The following is a 17346-nucleotide window of genomic DNA, read 5'->3' as shown; positions in this document are numbered from 1 at the left end:
CAGGCAGCCCATTCCACAACTCACCACTCTCTATGTAAAAAACTTAACCCTGACATCTCCTCTGTACCTACTTCCAAGCGCCCTAAAACTGTGCTCTTTTGTGCTAGTCATTCCAGCCCTGGGCAAAAGCCTCTGACTACCCACATGATCAATGCCTCTCATCATCTTATACACCTCTGTCTGGTCACCTCTCAACCTCCGTCGCTCCAAGGAAAAAAGGCCGAGCTTACTCAACCTATTATCATAAGGCATGCTCCCCAATCCAGGCAACATCCTTGTAAATCTCGTCTGCACCCTCTGTATGGTTTCCACATCCTTCTTGTAGTGAAGTGACCAGAAATGAGCACAGTACTCTAAGTGGGGTCTGACCAGGGTCCTATATAGCTGTAAGATTACTTTTCGGCTCTTAAACTCAATCCCACAGTTGATAAACGCTAATGCACCGTATGCCTTCTTAACCACAGAGTCAACCTGTGCAGCAGCTTTGAGTGTCCAATGGACTCGGACCCCAAGATCCCTCTGATACTCCGCACTGTCAAGAGTCTTACCATTAATACTATATTCTGACATCATATTTTACCTACCAAATTGAACTAATTCACACTTATCTGGGCTCAGAAGTCCATCTGCCACTTCTCAGCCCAGTTTTGCATCCTATCAATGTCCCGCTGTAACCTCTGACAGCCCTCCACACTATCCACAACACCCCCAACCTTTGTGACATCAGCAAATTTACTAACCCATCCCTCCACTTCCTCATCCAGGTCATTTATAAAAATCACGAAGAGAAGGGGTCCCAGAACAGATCCCTGAGGCACACCACTAGTCACTGGCCTCCATGCAGAATATGACCCTTCTACAGTCACTCTTTGACCTCTGTGAGTAAGCCAATTCTGGATCCACAAGGAAGGTCTCCTTGGATCCCTTGCCTCCTCACTTTCTCAATCAGCCTTGCGTGAGGTACCTTATCAAATAAGTCCATAAGATTTAGGAGCAGAAGTAGGCCATTTGGCCCATTGAGTCTGCTCCGCCATTCAATCATGGGCTGATCCAATTCTTCCAGTCATCCCCACTCCCCTGCTTTCACCCCACACCCTTTGATGCCCTGGCTAATGAAAACCTATCTATCTCTGCCTTAAATACACCCGATGACTAGGCCTCCACAGCTGCTCATGGCAACAAATTCCACAGATTTACCACCCTCTGAGTAAAGTAATTTCTCTGTATCTCAGTTCTAAAAGGACGTCCTTCAATCCTGAAGTCGTGCCTTTTTGTCCTAGAAGCCCCTACCATGGGAAATAACTTTGCCGAATCTAATCTGATCAGGCCTTTTAACATTCGGAATGTTTCTATGAGATCCCTCCCTCATTCTCCTGAACTCCAGGGAATACAGCCCAAGAGCTGCCAGATGTTCCTCATATGGTAACCCTTTCATTCCTGGAATCTCTCTCATGAATCTTCTCTGAACCCTCTCCAATGTCAGTATATGCTTTCTAAAATAAGGAGCCCAAAACTACACACAATACTCCAAGTGTGGTCTCACGAGTGCCTTATAGAACCTTCTTCACCACCAACTGGAGGTTAACCTTTATGGTGTCCTGCATAAGGACTCCCCGGTCCCTTTGCATCTCTGCATTTTGAATTCTCTCCCCATCTAGATAATAGTCTGCCCATTTATTTCTTCCACCAAAGTGCATGACCATACACTTTCCAACATTGTATTTCATTTGCCACTTCTTTACCCATTCCCCTAAACTATCTAAGTCTCTCTGCAGGCTCTCTGTTTCCTCAACACTACCCACTCCTCCACTTATCTTTGTATCATCACAAATTTAGCCACAAATCCATTATTCCCATAGTCCAAATTGTTGACATACATGGTAAAAAGCAGCATTTCCAACACTGACCCCTGTGGAACTCCACTAGTAACCGGCAGCCAGCCAGAATAGGATGCCTTTATTCCTACTCTCTATTTTCTACTGACCAGCCAATGCTCCACCCATGCTAGTAACTTCCCTATGATTCCATGGACTCTCATTTTGCTAAGCAGCCTCATCTGTGGCACCTTGTCAAAGGCCTTCTGAAAATCCAAGTACACCCACCTACTGCATCTCCTTTGTCTACCCTGCTTGTAATTTCCTCAAAGAATTGCCGTAGATTTGTTTGGCAGGATCTGCCTTTCAGAAAACCATGCTGGCTTCGGCCTGTCTTGTCCTGCGCCTCCAGGTACTCTGTAATCTCATACCTAACAATTGATTCCAACAACGTCCCAACCACTGATGTCAGGTTAACAGGTCTATAGTTTCCTTTCTGCTGCCTCCTACCCTTCTTAAATAGCGGAGTAACATTTGAAGTTTTCCAGTCATCCAGTACAATGCCAGAATCTATCGATTCTTGAAAGATCATCGTTGATGCCTCCACAGTCTTTCTTACCTGAGGGTGCATGCCATCAGATTTATCCACCGTCAGACCATTAAGCTTCCTGAGCACCTTCTCAGTCGTAATTTTCACTGCTCATACTTCACTTCCCTGACACTCTTGAATGTCCAGTATATTGCAGACATCTTCCATTGTGATACGCATTCAGTTCCTCTGCCATCTCTGTGTCTCTCATTACAATATCTCCAGCATCATTTTGTATTGGTCCTGTATCTACCCTCGACTACTCTCTTTTACCCTTTATATACTTAAAAAAAGCTTTTAGTATCTTCTTTGATATTAGTTGCCAGCTTCCTCTCATAATTCATCTTTTCCTTCCTAATGACCTTCTTAGTTTCCTTCTGCAAGTTTTTAAAAGCTCCCCAATCCGCTATCTTCCCACTAGCTTTGGCTTCCTTGTATGCCCTCTCTTTTGCTTTTACTTTGGCTCTGACTTCACTTGTCAGCTATGGTAGTGTCCATCTTCCCTTTGAAAATTTCTTCTTATTTGGAATATATCTGTCTTGGACTTCCCCCAGTTTTCACAGAAACTCGAGCCATTACTGTTCTGCTGTCCCTCCTGCTAGTGTCCCTTTCCAGTCAACTTCTGCCAGTTTCCCTCTTGTGCGATTGTAATTTCCTTTATTCCACTGAAATACCAATACATTGGATTTTATTTTTTCTCTCATGTGCCTCAGGGATTTGTTCTGGGACCCCTTCTCTTTGTGATTTTTATCAACGACCTGGATGAGGAAGTGGAGGGATGGGTTAGTAAATTTGCTGATGGCACAAAGGTTGGGGGTGTTGTGGATAGTGTGGAGAGCTGTCAGAGGTTACAGTGGGACATTGATTAAGATGAAAAACTGGGCACAGAAGTGGCAGTTGGATTTCAACCCAGATAAGTGTGAGGTGGTTCATTTTGGTAGGTCAAATATGATGGCAGAATATAGTATTAATGATAGACTCTTAGCAGTGTGGAGGATCAGAGGGATCTTGGGGTCTGAGTCCATAGGACTCTCAAAGCTGCTGCGCAGGTTGACTGTTTGGTTAAGAGGGCATACAGTGTATTGGCCTTATCAACCGTAAGATTGAGTTTAAGAGCCAAGAGGTAATGTTACAGCTATATAGGACCCTGGTCAGACCCCACTTGGAGAACTGTGCTCAGTACATGAAGGATGTGGAAACCAAGGGTGAAGAGGAGATTTACAAGGATGTTGCCTTGATTGGCGAGCATGCCTTATGAGAATAGGTTGAGTGAACTCGGCCTTTTCTCCTTGGAGCGACGGAGGATGAGAGGTGACCTGATGGAGGTGTATAAGACATTAAGAGGCATTGATCATGTGGATCGTCAAAGGCTTTTTCACAGGGCTGAAATGGTTAGCATGAGAGGGCACAGTTTTAAGGAGTTTGGAAGTAGGTACAGAGAAGATGTCAGGGCTAAGTTTTTTACGCAGAGTGGTGAGTGCATGAAACGGGCTGCCGGAGATGGTGGTGGAGGCGGATACAATAGAGTCTTTTAAGAGACTCCTGGATAGGTACATGGAGCTTAGAAAAATAGAGGGCTATGGGTAACCCTAGGTAATTTCTCAGTTAGTACATGTTTGGCACAGCATTGTGGGCCGAAGGGCCTGTATTGTGCTGTAGGTTTTATATGTTCTATGTTCTATCTGTGACCTTTGACTGTTGACATTGAGGTAAATCTAATTCATGTACCTTCACGTTGCTGTTGGTTAGAAGTGACTAAGATACTGATTTTCTTATCCTTGCCAGTAGGAGGACAATCATAATCACCCGACTATTGATGACGAACCACCTCAAAAGAGGAGTTAAAGGCATTTAGCGATGGAATTAACCCAGCAACAAGATCACAATGCTAGTGACAGACAAAATGCCGGGGAAACTCAGAGAGTCAAGTAGCATCTTTGGTGGAAAATGGACATTCGACATTTCAGCTCGTGACCCTTCATCAGTCCAGATGAATGGACTCAACCTGCAATGTCGACTGTCCATTTTCCTTGATAGATGCTGCCTGACTTGCTAAATTCCCCCCAGAGTTTTTTCAGTTCCTCTGGATTTCAACATCTGCAGTCTCATCTTTCCACGGTATTAATTAGTCTTAATGCAGTTGTCAAAATGAGGTCTAGAGCTGCTTTAATATTTGGAATTTTTTTCAAAGCATTTTGGATCTGAGGTCAGGAAAAATCAGTTTTGAAGAGAGTAGGTCTTCTGAGTGACACTGACCATGCCATGGCTTGGAGTAGGGTGCAAACCCCTCAAGATTGTTCCTTACTTCAACCCCTGCAGGCTCAATACCACTGACTTTGATGAAATGAGCCATCTCCACATGTTGGGTGGATTGGATGTGGTGTTAGGAAACCCAGATCAGCTCATGGTTCGTTATTGTCAGCCCCCCAGAAGTGAGTTTCATCACAGCTGGGGCCAGTGATTCGGAGCAAGAGAAACTGGGGCGGATAGCATTGTTGGTGTGGTTTTAGTATTCGTATTCAGTTGTGATTGGGTGGGGATCAGTTCAGCCACAGTACTGTTTGAAAGATGAGACAGTGAAACGGGGTGTGGATCTCTGTGAAATGACGTGCAAAATTCAACATCATCCTGATGCTGACAAGACTAATTGGTAGTCAGGGCTGGAATCTGCTGGCTTTAATTACGGCGTTGTTTTTATTGAGCATGTGGGAAACTACAGATGTATGGAGAGCATTCTAACTGATTGCATCACTGGAGGTGCCACGCAGAACGTTGCAAACTCAGACATCTCTATCATGGGCACCAATCTCCCCAGCACGGAGGACATCTTCAAAGAGTGATGCTTCAGGCTGCATAAGGACATGCCTTCTTCTCATTGTTACCATCAGGGAGGAGGTACAGAAGCCTGAAAGCACACACTGAACATTTTGGGAAAAGCTTCTTCCCCTTTTAAACAATGATAGACCCATGAACACTACCTCACTATATTTTGCTCTCTTTTGCACAACTTAATATGTATAATTTTTATATAAGAAATAATTTATAATATATATAAAATATAATTGATAACATTATGTATATATATTTAGTTTAGTAATTTATAGTTCTTAATTATGTATTGCAGTGTTCTGCTGCCACAAACCAACAAGTTTCACAACATATGCAGTGATATTAAAGCAACACACATCAAAGTTGCTGGTGAACGCAGCAGGCCAAGCAGCATCTATAGGAAGAAGAACCCTGACGAAGGGTCTCGGCCTGAAACGTCGACTGCGCCTCTTCCTATAGATGCTGCTTGGCCTGCTGCGTTCACCAGCAACTTTGATGTGTGTTGCTTGAATTTCCAGCATCTGCAGAATTCCTGTTGTTTGCAGTGATATTAAACCTGATACTGATTCCGAAAACTAGTTGGTTTCACTCTTGCATGAACAAGATGCATTGACTTTCATTCTTTGAATGAGTGGCTAAGGAAGTGATGCAGGGGGAAGGGTTTCAGATTTCTGGATCATTGGCACCTCTTCTGAGGAATGTATGACCTGTACAAAAAGGACGGTTTAGCCCTGAACTCTCGGGGGACAAATATCCTTGTGGGCAGGTCTGCTAGAGCTGTTTGTGAGGGTTTAAGTTGGTGGGGGATGGGAACTGGAGAGAGAGGGCTGAGCATTTTGAGTGTATTGAGTTGGTATACAAGTCACTGCAGTGTACAGTGAGACTGTGAGGAAGGACAGGGAGATAACGGGAAATTGCAGTCAGTGGGATGAGTTGAAGTGCAAAAAGGGGCATAATAGAGAAGGGCGATTAATATAGGTCTGAAGGTGTTATATTTCAATGCAAGCAGTATATAGAATAAGGTCGATGATCTTGTCATGTGTTTAGAGATTGGCAGTATGACATTGTGGGCATCAATGAGTCGTGGCTGAAAGAAGATCATAGTTCAGAGCTTAACATGCAAAGGTACATGTTGTTTCGAAAGGGCAGACAGACTGTTGGTAAAAAAGAGGTGAGATAGAATCAGAAGATGCAGAATCTTTGTGGGTGGAGTTAAGAAACTGCAAGGGTAAAATGACCCTGATGGGAGTTACAGATCCTATATAAATTTCAATGGGAAATCGAAAAGGCATTTAGAAAGGGCAATGTTACGATAGTAATGGGTGATTTCAATATGTAGGTAGAATGAGAAAATCTGGTTTGTGTTGCATTTCAAGAAAGGGAATTTGTATAATGCCAATGAGATGGCTTTTCAGAGCAGCTTGTGGTTGAGCTCACTAGGGGAAAGGCTATTGGATTAGTGGTTCTGTAATGAAGCAGATTGGATTTGGGAGCTTAAGGTAAAGGAGCCCTTAGGCGACAGTGATCATAAATATCGAATTCACCCTGCAAATTGAGAGGGAGAATATAAAGTAAGATGTATCAGTATTACAGTGGAGTAAAGGGGAATTACAGAGGCATGAGAGAGGAGCTGGCCAAAGTTGACTGGAAGGGGATACAAGCAGAGATGACAGTAGAATTCCAGTTGCTGGTGTTTCGGGAGGCAATATGGAAGGTGCAGGATAGATACATCCTAAAGATGAAGAAGTATTCTACAGGAGAATGAGGCAACCGTGTTTGACAAGCGAAGTGAAAGACGGCATAAAAGCAAAAGAGAGAGCAAAAACTAGTGGGAAGCTTTTAAAAAAAAACTAACAAGGCTATTTAAAAAAACCCATAAGGAGAGAAAAGATGAAATAAAAAGGTAAGCTAACCAAAAATACCAAAAATGATACCAAAAGTTTTTTCAGCTATATAATGTGTGAAATAGTGATGAGAGTGGATTTTGGACTGCAGGAAAATGAAGCAGGTGAGATAGTGACTGGGGATCAAAGAAGTGACAGACAAATTTAACTATTCACATCAATCTTCTCAGTGGAAGACACTCACAGTATGCCAGAAATTCAAGCATCAGAGGGCAGAAGTGAGCCTGAAAGGACAAAGTAGATAAGTCACATGGACCAGATGGACTACACCCCAGGGTTCTGAAAGAGGTAGCTGAAGAGAGTGTGGAGGCATTGGTAATGATCTTTCATGAATCACAAGACTCTGACATGGTTCCAGAGGACTGAAAAATTGCAAGTGTCAGTCCACTCTTCAAGAAGGGAGGGAGGCAGAACAAAGGAAATGATAGGCCAGATAGCATGACTTCAGTGGTTGGGAAGATATTGGAGTCCATTATTAAGGATGAGGTTTCGGAGTACTTGAGGACCGCATGATAAAATAGGCCAAAGTCAGCATGGTTTTCTTGAGGGGAAGTCTTGCCGAACGAATCTGCTGGAACTCTTTGAGGAAATAACAGGTAGGATAGACAAAGGACAGTCAGTGGATGTTGATCAGAAGGCGTTTGACAAGGTGCCACACATGAAGCTGCTTTACAAGATAAGAGTCTTTAGTATTACAGGAAGGGTACTAGCATGGATAGAAGCTCGGCTGATTGGCAGGAGGCAAAGTGTCAGAATAAAGGGGACCTATTATGCTTGGCTGCTAGTGACTAGCAGTTGGCATTGGGACTTGACTGATGGAATTGGTAACTTTGTGGCCACGTTGACAGATGATACAAAGATAGGTGGAGGTGAAGGTAGTGTTAAGGAAGGAGGAAGTCTGTAGAAGGACTTAGACAGATTAGGAGAATGGGCAAAGAGGTGGCAGATGGAATTCAGTGTTGGAAGTGTGTGGTCAGGCACTTTGACAGAAGGAATAAAGGTGTGGACTATTCTCTAAATGTGAAGAAAATTCTAAAATCAGAGATGCAAAGGGATTTTGGAGTCTTTATGCAGGGTTCCCTAAAGATTAACTTGCAGGTTGAATCAGTGGTAAGGAAGGCAAATGCAATGTTAGCATTCATTATGAGAGGACGAGAATTTAGGAGCAAGGATGTAATGCTGAGCCTTTATAAGGCATTGGTCAGACTGTACTTGGAACATAGAACATAGAATAGTACAGCACAGTACAGGCCCTTCGGCCCACAATGTTGTGCCGATCCTCAAACCCTGCCTCCCATATAAGCCCCCACCTTAAATTCCTCCATATACCTGTCTAGTAGTCTTCTAAATTTCACTAGTGTATCTGCCTCCACCACTGACTCAGGCAGTGCATTCCACGCACCAACCACCCTCTGAGTAAAAAACCTTCCTCTAATATCCCCCTTGAACTTCCCACCCCTCACCTTAAAGCCATGTCCTCTTGTGTTGAGCAGTGGTGCCCTGGGGAAGAGGCGCTGGCTATCCACTCTATCTATTCTTCTTATCATCTTGTACACCTCTATCACGTCTCCTCTCATCCTCCTTCTCTCCAAAGAGTAAAGCCCTAGCTCCCTTAATCGCTGATCATAATGCATACTCTCTAAACCAGGCAGCATCCTGGTAAATCTCCTCTGTACCCTTTCCAATGCTTCCACATCCTTCCTATAGTGAGGTGACCGGAACTGGACACAGTACTCCAAGTGTGGCCTAACCAGAGTTTTATACAGCTGCATCATTACATCGCGACTCTTAAACTCTGTCCCTCGACTTATGAAAGCTAACACCCCATAAGCTCTCTTAACCACCCTATCCACCTGTGAGGCAACTTTCAGGGATCTGTGGACATGTACTCCCAGATCCTTCTGCTCCTCCACACTACCAAGTATCCTGCCATTTACTTTGTACTCTGCCTTGGAGTTTGTCCTTCCAAAGTGTTCCACCTCACACTTCTCAGGGTGAACTCCATCTGCCACTTATCAGCCTACTTCTGCATCCCATCAATGTCCCTCTGCAGTCTTTGACAATCCTCGACACTATCTACAACACCACCAACCTTTGTGTCATCTGCAAACTTGCCAACCCACCCTTCTACCCCCACATCCAGGTCGTTAATAAAAATCACAAAAAGTAGAGGTCCCAGAACAGATCCTTGTGGGACACCACTAGTCACAATCCTCCAATCTGAATGTACTCCCTCCACCACGACCCTCTGCCTTCTGCAGGCAAGCCAATTGTAAATCCACCTGGCCAAACTTCCCTGGATCCCGTGCCTTCTGACTTCTGAGTAAGCCTACCGTGTGGAACCTTGTCAAACGCCTTACTAAAATCCATATAGATCACATCCACTGCACTACCCTCATCTATATGCCTGGTCACCTCCTCAAAGAACTCTATCAGGCTTGTTAGACACGATCTGCCCTGCACAAAGCCATGCTGACTGTCCCTGATCAGACCATGATTCTTTAAATGCCCAGAGATCCTATCTCAAGAATCTTTTCCAACAGCTTTCCCACCACAGACATAAGACTCACTGGTCTATAATTACCCAGACTATTCCTACTACCTTTTTTGAACAAGGGAACAACATTCGCCTCCCTCCAATCCTCCAGTACCATTCCCGTGGACAACGAGGACATAAAGATCCTAGCCAGAGGCTCAGCAATCTCTTCCCTCGCCTCGTGGAGCAGCCTGGGGAATATTCCGTCAGGCCCTGGGGACTTATCCGTCCTAATGTATTTTAATAACTCCCAACACCTCCTCTCCCTTAATATCAACATGTTCCAAAACATCAGCCTCACTTTTATTGTCCTCACCATCATTAAGTTCCCTCTCATTGGTGAATACCGAAGAGAAGTATTCATTGAGGACCTCGCTCACTTTCACAGCCTCCAGTCACATCTTCCCACCTTTATCTCTAATCGGTCCTACCTTCACTCCTGTCAGCCATTTTTTCTTCACATAATTCAAGAATGCCTTGGGGTTTTCCTTTACCCTACTAACCAAGGCCTTCTCATGCCCCCTTCTTGCTCTTCTCAGCCCCTTCTTAAGCTCCTTTCTTTCTTCCCTATATTCCTCAATAGACCCATCTGATCCTTGCTTCCTAAACCTCATGTATGCTGCCACCTTCCACCTGACTAGATTTTCCACCTCACTTGTCACTCATGGTTCCTTCATCCTACCATTCTTTATCTTCCTCACCGGGACAAATTTATCCCTAACATCCTGGAGTATTATGAGTAGCTTTGGGCCCCTTACTTTAGAAAAGATGTGCTGGCAAGGTTCACAACGTTGATTCTGGAAATGAAAGCATTAATGTATAAAGCATGTTTGATGTCTCTGGACCTGTACTCGCTGGAGTTTAGAAGAATGAGGGGAAATCTCATTGAAACCTATTGAATATTGAAAGGCCCAGAAAGAGTGTTTGAGGAGAGGCTTTTTTCTATGGTGGCTGAGTTTAGGACCAGAGGGCTCAACCTCTGTTTTCAGCTGCCTTTCAGTTGGTGGAAAAACTTGAAAAATGAGGTCTCCCCTCCCCCCCCTCTCACTCTCACTCTCACTCTCACTCTCACTCTCACTCTCACTCTCACTCTCACTCTCACTCACACACACACACACACACACACACACACACACACACACACACACACACACACACACACACACACCACATTCTTCTTGTGTGACTAGGTTAAACCATCTCACTTTTATTGCCATGAAGGGAAATGTTGATAATTTGTCAGTACCCTGCAGTCATATATGGATCGTGAAGTATCTAAAGTGCCTGAGGAATTTTAAATGTGGGACCCATTACTTATAGATAAAGTATGGTAAGAAAGTGCATTCTTGTGGTTTGCACTTGCCATTGATAGTTTAGCTCTAAATGCCACATGCATCTATTTGAATAAAGGGGCAAGGTGTATTTATATTTAGTTGTTGTTTTGTGCTTCCTTGCATTGTGGTTAAAATACGTTGTCAGGTTAAGGGTTGAATATACTAATGCAAACATGTCTCTGCATTCTTGGAGCCTTGCCAAATGCTCTGGTATCTGTTTCTGTACCAGATACCTTTATGTGCTTTTTGGACTATTGCTCTTTTCAAATGGCTCTTTTCCATTAATGTGGTCTGCACCTAAACAAATTGAGCCTTGGAATTTTTTGATTATGTGTGGGAATATTGAAAGGCCAGGATGTGGAGAGAAGGTTTCTAGTATTGGATCAGAGGGCTAGTTTATGATGTTTTTTTATCACATGTACATTGAAACATACAGTGAGGTGTATTGTTTCTGTCAAATCAGAACAGCAAGGATTATGTGGGCCAGCTTGCACGTGTCGTCATGCTTCCGGTAACGATATTGTGTGTCACGGGGTCACAGGGAAAACTTACAAACAGTGGTGAGAACTGAACCTGGTTTTTGGAGATGCAAAACAGTTGTGCTAGCCACTATGCTACTGTGCTGCCCAAAGTTTACCTTCGTGAAAATCGTAACCACAGAGTGGACACAAAGCGATGAAGCCAGAGGTAATTTTCTTATAATATTATTCCTTGCGAGGCAGCTAATGTAACACTTTCGAGCGACAGTGATCAGGGTACGGTTCTTGGCACTGACTGTAAGGAGTTTGTACTTTTGGTGACCATATGGGTTTCCTCCAGGTGCTCTGGTTTCCTGCCACAATCTAAAGACCTACGTGTTAGGACTAGTGAGTGTGGGCATGCTATGTTGGTGCCAGAAGCATGGAGACACTTGGTGGCTGCCCCCAGCACAATCTTTATTGGTTTGTTTTGGCACACAACTACCTATCTCATTAAATGTTTTGATGGTTTGTTGCACATGTGACAAATAAAGCTAATCTTTATTTTTCACTAGTCCTCTCAATTTGAACTCAAATGAACTTGCTTTCCACAGGTAACTAGCTAGTGTCTGATCCAGTGGTTCCCCAGTCCCTTGGGGATAAATTTACAATAGGAAGGTTTGGACTCAATTAAGATTTTTCTATTATAGGACAACTCAGTGTTAACTGGACTGGAAAAAGCTTTGTGAAATTCTTAAGATACTAGAGGACTATATATGGAGCATTCTAACTTGATGTTCTTTTGTTAACCAATCAAGATTTAGTTGAGTGATCACAGCCGTCTTGTTGTGGTCACATGTAGTAAAAATGTACACTGTGTACTTCATTCATGGAAAGTTGTTTGAAGTAGTTTTGTGTGGAGTGGTGAATATAAGAGAAGAGAAACCTCAGTGACTGCAACGTGCCAGTGTCAGGTGAGAAATATTCTGATGTTGTTCTTTAGATCAACTCCATGTGTTCTTCCTTAAAGATAAAGATTTAGCTTTTTTGTCACATGTACATTGGAACGTATGTTGTTTGCATGACATTAAATCAGTGGCGATTGTGCTCGGCAGCCCACAAGTGTCACGATGCTTCTGGCACCAACATAGCCTGCTCACAGCTTACTGAGCCTCACCCAAGTGGCTTTGGAATGTGGGAGGAAACCAGAGTACCCGGAGGAGACCCATGCGGTCATGTGGGGGGAAGGTACAAATTCGTTACATGCAGCAGAAAGAATTAAAACTCAATCAGTAATTGATGCACTGTAATAGCATTCTGCTAACCGATGTGTAAGCGCAATAGGTGGATAGAACCATTAGCTTCAATTCACTCTATAGTTGACTTTAATAACCTAACATGCAGGAGACTTGCAATGGGCGGTCTGATCTCTAATAAACAAGTTTACCACAGTAGTATAATCCTGATTATCAAGTTCTAGACCTGGAAGAGTGCAGGAAAGATTTACTCTAATGCTTCCAAACCTGAGGGTTTTTGAGTTCAGGTCTGATTGAAGAAGTTGGCAGTATCATCTTTGAGGTAAGAAGATCAAGAGAAAAATCAAGAAGGTCCAGCTTCTCTAGCCCTTGACCTTTCCCACCCACCTGGCTTCACCTAGCACCCCCCAGCTAGCCTCCTTCCCCTTTTCATTCTGGCAACTTCCCCCTTTCCTTCTCAGTCCTGAAGAAAGGTCTCAGCCCGAAACACCAACTATCTATTCATTTCCATAGATGCTGCCGGACCTGGTTGCTTGGGTAATTAAAAAAAAAATTTCGCAAGGCATGAGGGCATATCTTTACAAAAGATATTTCAGAGGATGGGGGGTGAGGGATAAAGGTTTGTTCACTGATCAGCTCTCAATGCCTGTTGGAATGATGGAAATAGAACATTGCAGCATTTTTGGCCAATGATATTGTGCCAACCTTTTAACCTACTCTAAGATCAATCTAACCCTTCCCTCCTACATAGCCCTTCATATTTCTGTCATCCATGTGCCTATCTAAGTGTTTCTTAAACGTCTCCAATGTATCTGCCTCTCCCACCAGCCCTGGCAGGGCATTCCATGCACCATCACTCTGTGATTGGAAAAGGTGACATTATCATCTTTGGTGTCGAGAAGGTCAAGGAGTTTGATGGTACAAGATTTAAATAAGGATTTTTGCATTAGTAAGGATTGAGGGCACGGATCTAAAATGTTGGCAAAAGTATGTTACTATTTCTACAAACGTACTTTGGAGAGCATTCTAACTGGTTGCATCACTGTCTGGTATGGAGGGGCCAATCCACAAGATCAGAAATGGCTGCAGAAAGTTGCAAACTTGCTAGCTGCATCAAGGGCACTAGCCTGCACAGAACCGAGGATGTTTTCAAAAGGTGATGCCTCAAAAATGTGCCATCCGTCATTAGGCACCCCCATCACCCAGGACATGCCCTTTTCTCAATGCTACCATCAGGAAGGAAGTACAGGATCATCAAGACACACTTTTAAGCAACACACATCAAAGTTGCTGGTGAACGCAGCAGGCCAAGCAGCATCTGTAGGAAGAGGTGTAGTCGACGTTTCAGGCCGAGACCCTTCGTCAGGACCCTTCAAAAAAGACACACTTTTAAATGCCTTCTTCCCCTCTGAAATCAGGTTTCTGAATGGACAATGAACCCACAAACATTACCTCACTATTATTTTACTCTCTTCTTTGCACTATTTAATTAAATTAATTATAATATATAATTTTAATATTTTAGTATATTAGGTAAATAATTTATATATTTCTCATTGTAATTTATAGCATATTTTATCTATTGCACTGTACTGGTCGGATGTCTGATCAACCTTTGGACTTCAATCTTCGGTAGTGACCCGGATCACCAAGACAGAGCAGAAGGGTGCCACTGTAGTGTCATGTAATTAGCGGTATTACAGCTCACGGGGTTTCGGAGTTCAATTCCGGTGCCATTCTGTAAGTAGTCTCTGTACATCCTTCCAGTGAAATGTGTGGGTTTTCTCCAGTTTCCTCCCACAGACCAAAGCCTTACCAGGTAGGTTAATCGTCATTGTAAATTGTCCTGTAATTAGGGTAGGATTCATCAGATTTGTCAGGGTCTGCTGGGGCAGCTCGAAGGGCCTATTCCACGTTGTGTTGCTAAATAAATGCAGAATTAAATAAGTACATACATATACAGAATGGAAGCAGGCTGTTGAACCCACCAAGTCTATGCCAGCCATTATGCACCCATATGCATTAGTTACATCTCAATATTAAAACTTCTCATCCACTATTCAAAATGTGTCCCTGGTCATATCCTGTTGTTTTCTTTTGCTTTAGCATTGCACTCATTGTAGAATAGCTGACTTTCATCATTCAGTTGCTTCTAACATGGAGGCTGTTGCATTAGTGTCTTGCCACAAATATGGAAATCTACTGCAGACTTCTTCCTCATCTTCTTCTGAAGCTACTACCATCAGCAAGAAGGTACAGGAGCCTCAGGTTCAGGGGTAGTTAGGACCCATCAATCATCAGACTCCTGACCGAGAGTGGATAACTTCACTCACCTTAACTCTCAACTGATTCCACTACCTACGGACTCACTTTCTCAATATTATTTATTTTGTATTTACATAATTTGTCTGCTTTGCACATTGGTTGTTTGTCAATCTTTGTTATGTAAGACACACAAAACACTGGAGGAACTCAGCAGATCAGGCAGCATCTATGGAAAGAAGTACAGTCAATGTTTCGGCTCGAGACCCTTCGGCAGGGCATTTTTGTTATGTATAGTCTTTCTTAAATTCTATTTATTTCCTGTTAATTCTATTTATTTACTGCCCACAAGAAAATGAATCTCAATGTTGTATATAGTAAAATGTACGTACTTCGATAATAAATTTACTTTGACTTTGACTTAACTTTGAAGTTGTTTCTTGAAACCTTTTTCTCCACGTTTTTGGTTCCAGGGTCAAACTTCACCTGAACAGGTCCATGAGCCAACTACACTCATGGTACAACAATCTCATTTTATTCTCCCCAAGTTCCTGCAGCTTCAACCACTCACCTATATACTCAAAGCACCTTGCAGTGGCCATAGGAAAAAAACAACTGAGTTTTGGGAATGTGGGAGGAAACTGGAGCACACACAGGAAACTCTCCCAGTGATGGACTGGGAGATTAGGATTGAGCCTGGAATGCTGGAGTTGTGGCCTGTCTCAGAAACTCTTAAACTTCTCTATCATGTTTGCCTTCACTGCCTGGTAACTACAGGCACCTGCCACTGTGTGGAAAAAAAACTTGCCCTGCTTATCTCCTTTGAATGTGTGCCCTCTCACCTTAAATGCATGCCTTCTAGGATTAGACATTTTGTCCCAGTGGTGGGGGGGATGATACCATCTGTCTGTGCCACTCATAATCTTATAAACGTCAGTGCAGCTATATTAGGCTCATTTAAGAAATTCAGATAAGCACAAAAATGGATGTTATGTAGGAGGGATGTTATTAGATTGATTTTGGAGTAGGTTAAAAGGTCAGCACAAGATTGCCGGCTGAATGGCTATACCATGGTGTACTGTTTAATATTCCAGTGAGAAATTCTTAAGGTAATTTTTATGACTTTTGACCACTTTGTGGCTGATTCTTCCCTTCTCAGTGGTGTAGAAGTTTACTAACACTACCACATAATCATACAAGGAGCTGTTTTGTGCCTTGAACATTTCACCATTGACGTGAACATAACACAAGGACTGCATTTTGAGAAGTACCTGTCTCACTTCACTGTTTACTTCAGTTTATGAGTGTTATGGCTTCTTTGTAATGTTTTACTGTTGAGGTAACCGTTTCTCTATTGCAGCAATGTTTGGGTTATGGCTGGAGATAACAGGACTGTAGTATGCATGTTAGCCAATCGGGGATTGTTGATTTGTCCTGTATATCTGGAAGGATGTTGTTTTCGCGGTCTTTTGTCGAGGAGAGATAAGGAGGGAAGACACGTGTGGAGAGAGCTGGTAGACCACCAGACGGAGTGGATTGGGATCTGAGGGCCCGAAGGTTGGCGACGTTGGGAGGAGACCGATGGTGGAAGAATGACTACTGAGTGAGCTACAACGTGACTTTGACTTGACTTGGGCCCATCTTAAAATTTTCATTACTAACCCTATATTCAGATTAAGAATCATCAAGTTCAGTCATTTAATTGCATATGGTGTACTGTCTGATATTTTGTGTTGTGGGTTTGTAACTGGGAGAACATTACACAGCATCCATACGAACATGATTACTCAGTTTGGCAGGGCCGAAGGCTGTTTCCCCTAGATGAACAGGAGCTGGGCGAGCTTGAGGGTTACATGAGATTAACACAATAATGTTAAAGTGCTGCAAGATCTTGTTGGGGCAGCAAGTTTGTTGGCCATTTTACTTTGTTTGGGAGCACAACACTTTAAAGATTAGCTTCATTTATCGCATATACATCAAAACATGTAGCAAAATGCATTGCTCTGCATCAAATCAAGTCACTGAATGGGTGACTGTAGCTGCTGCATCCTGGAGCACGAATTAACCAGTTAGAACTCATTGGTTTCAAAGGTACACTTAATGTCAGAGAAATGTATGCAATATACATGCTGAAATGCTTTTTCTTCACAACCATCCATGAAAACAGAGGAGTGCCCCAAAGAATGAATGACAGCTAAATGTTAGGACCCCAAAGTCCCCCCCCCCGCTCCCCCTCCCGCGTGTAAGTGGCGTCGCTTTTTCCAAGCTTTGTGCCCAAAGTACTCGGGTCTCTGGGTACACAGCCAAAGAGTTTCCGGCTCCCATGACACAACGGTCTGTCAGGACACTGACCTTTGATCTGCC

The 17346-nt window shown here is 43.2% G+C and overlaps 1 long non-coding RNA gene across 6 annotated transcripts in view; it reads left to right on the top strand.

Annotated features, from left to right (window-relative positions):
* Positions 1-17346, top strand: part of LOC134351812 (uncharacterized) — a 144018-nt gene that overhangs the window by 9220 nt on the left and 117452 nt on the right. For 2 of the 6 annotated variants that reach the window (XR_010019264.1, XR_010019260.1), the window contains exon 2: positions 14290-14460. The exons of the other annotated variants lie outside the window; for them this stretch is intronic. This is a non-coding gene — a long non-coding RNA (uncharacterized LOC134351812). The remainder of the gene's footprint in view (positions 1-14289; positions 14461-17346) is intronic. 6 annotated transcript variants of the gene reach the window in all.

The sequence above is a fragment of the Mobula hypostoma genome, chromosome 9, assembly GCF_963921235.1.
Source record: "Mobula hypostoma chromosome 9, sMobHyp1.1, whole genome shotgun sequence".
Classification (NCBI taxonomy): Eukaryota; Metazoa; Chordata; class Chondrichthyes; order Myliobatiformes; family Myliobatidae; genus Mobula; species Mobula hypostoma.
This window is presented reverse-complemented; position numbering and strand designations above follow the sequence as displayed.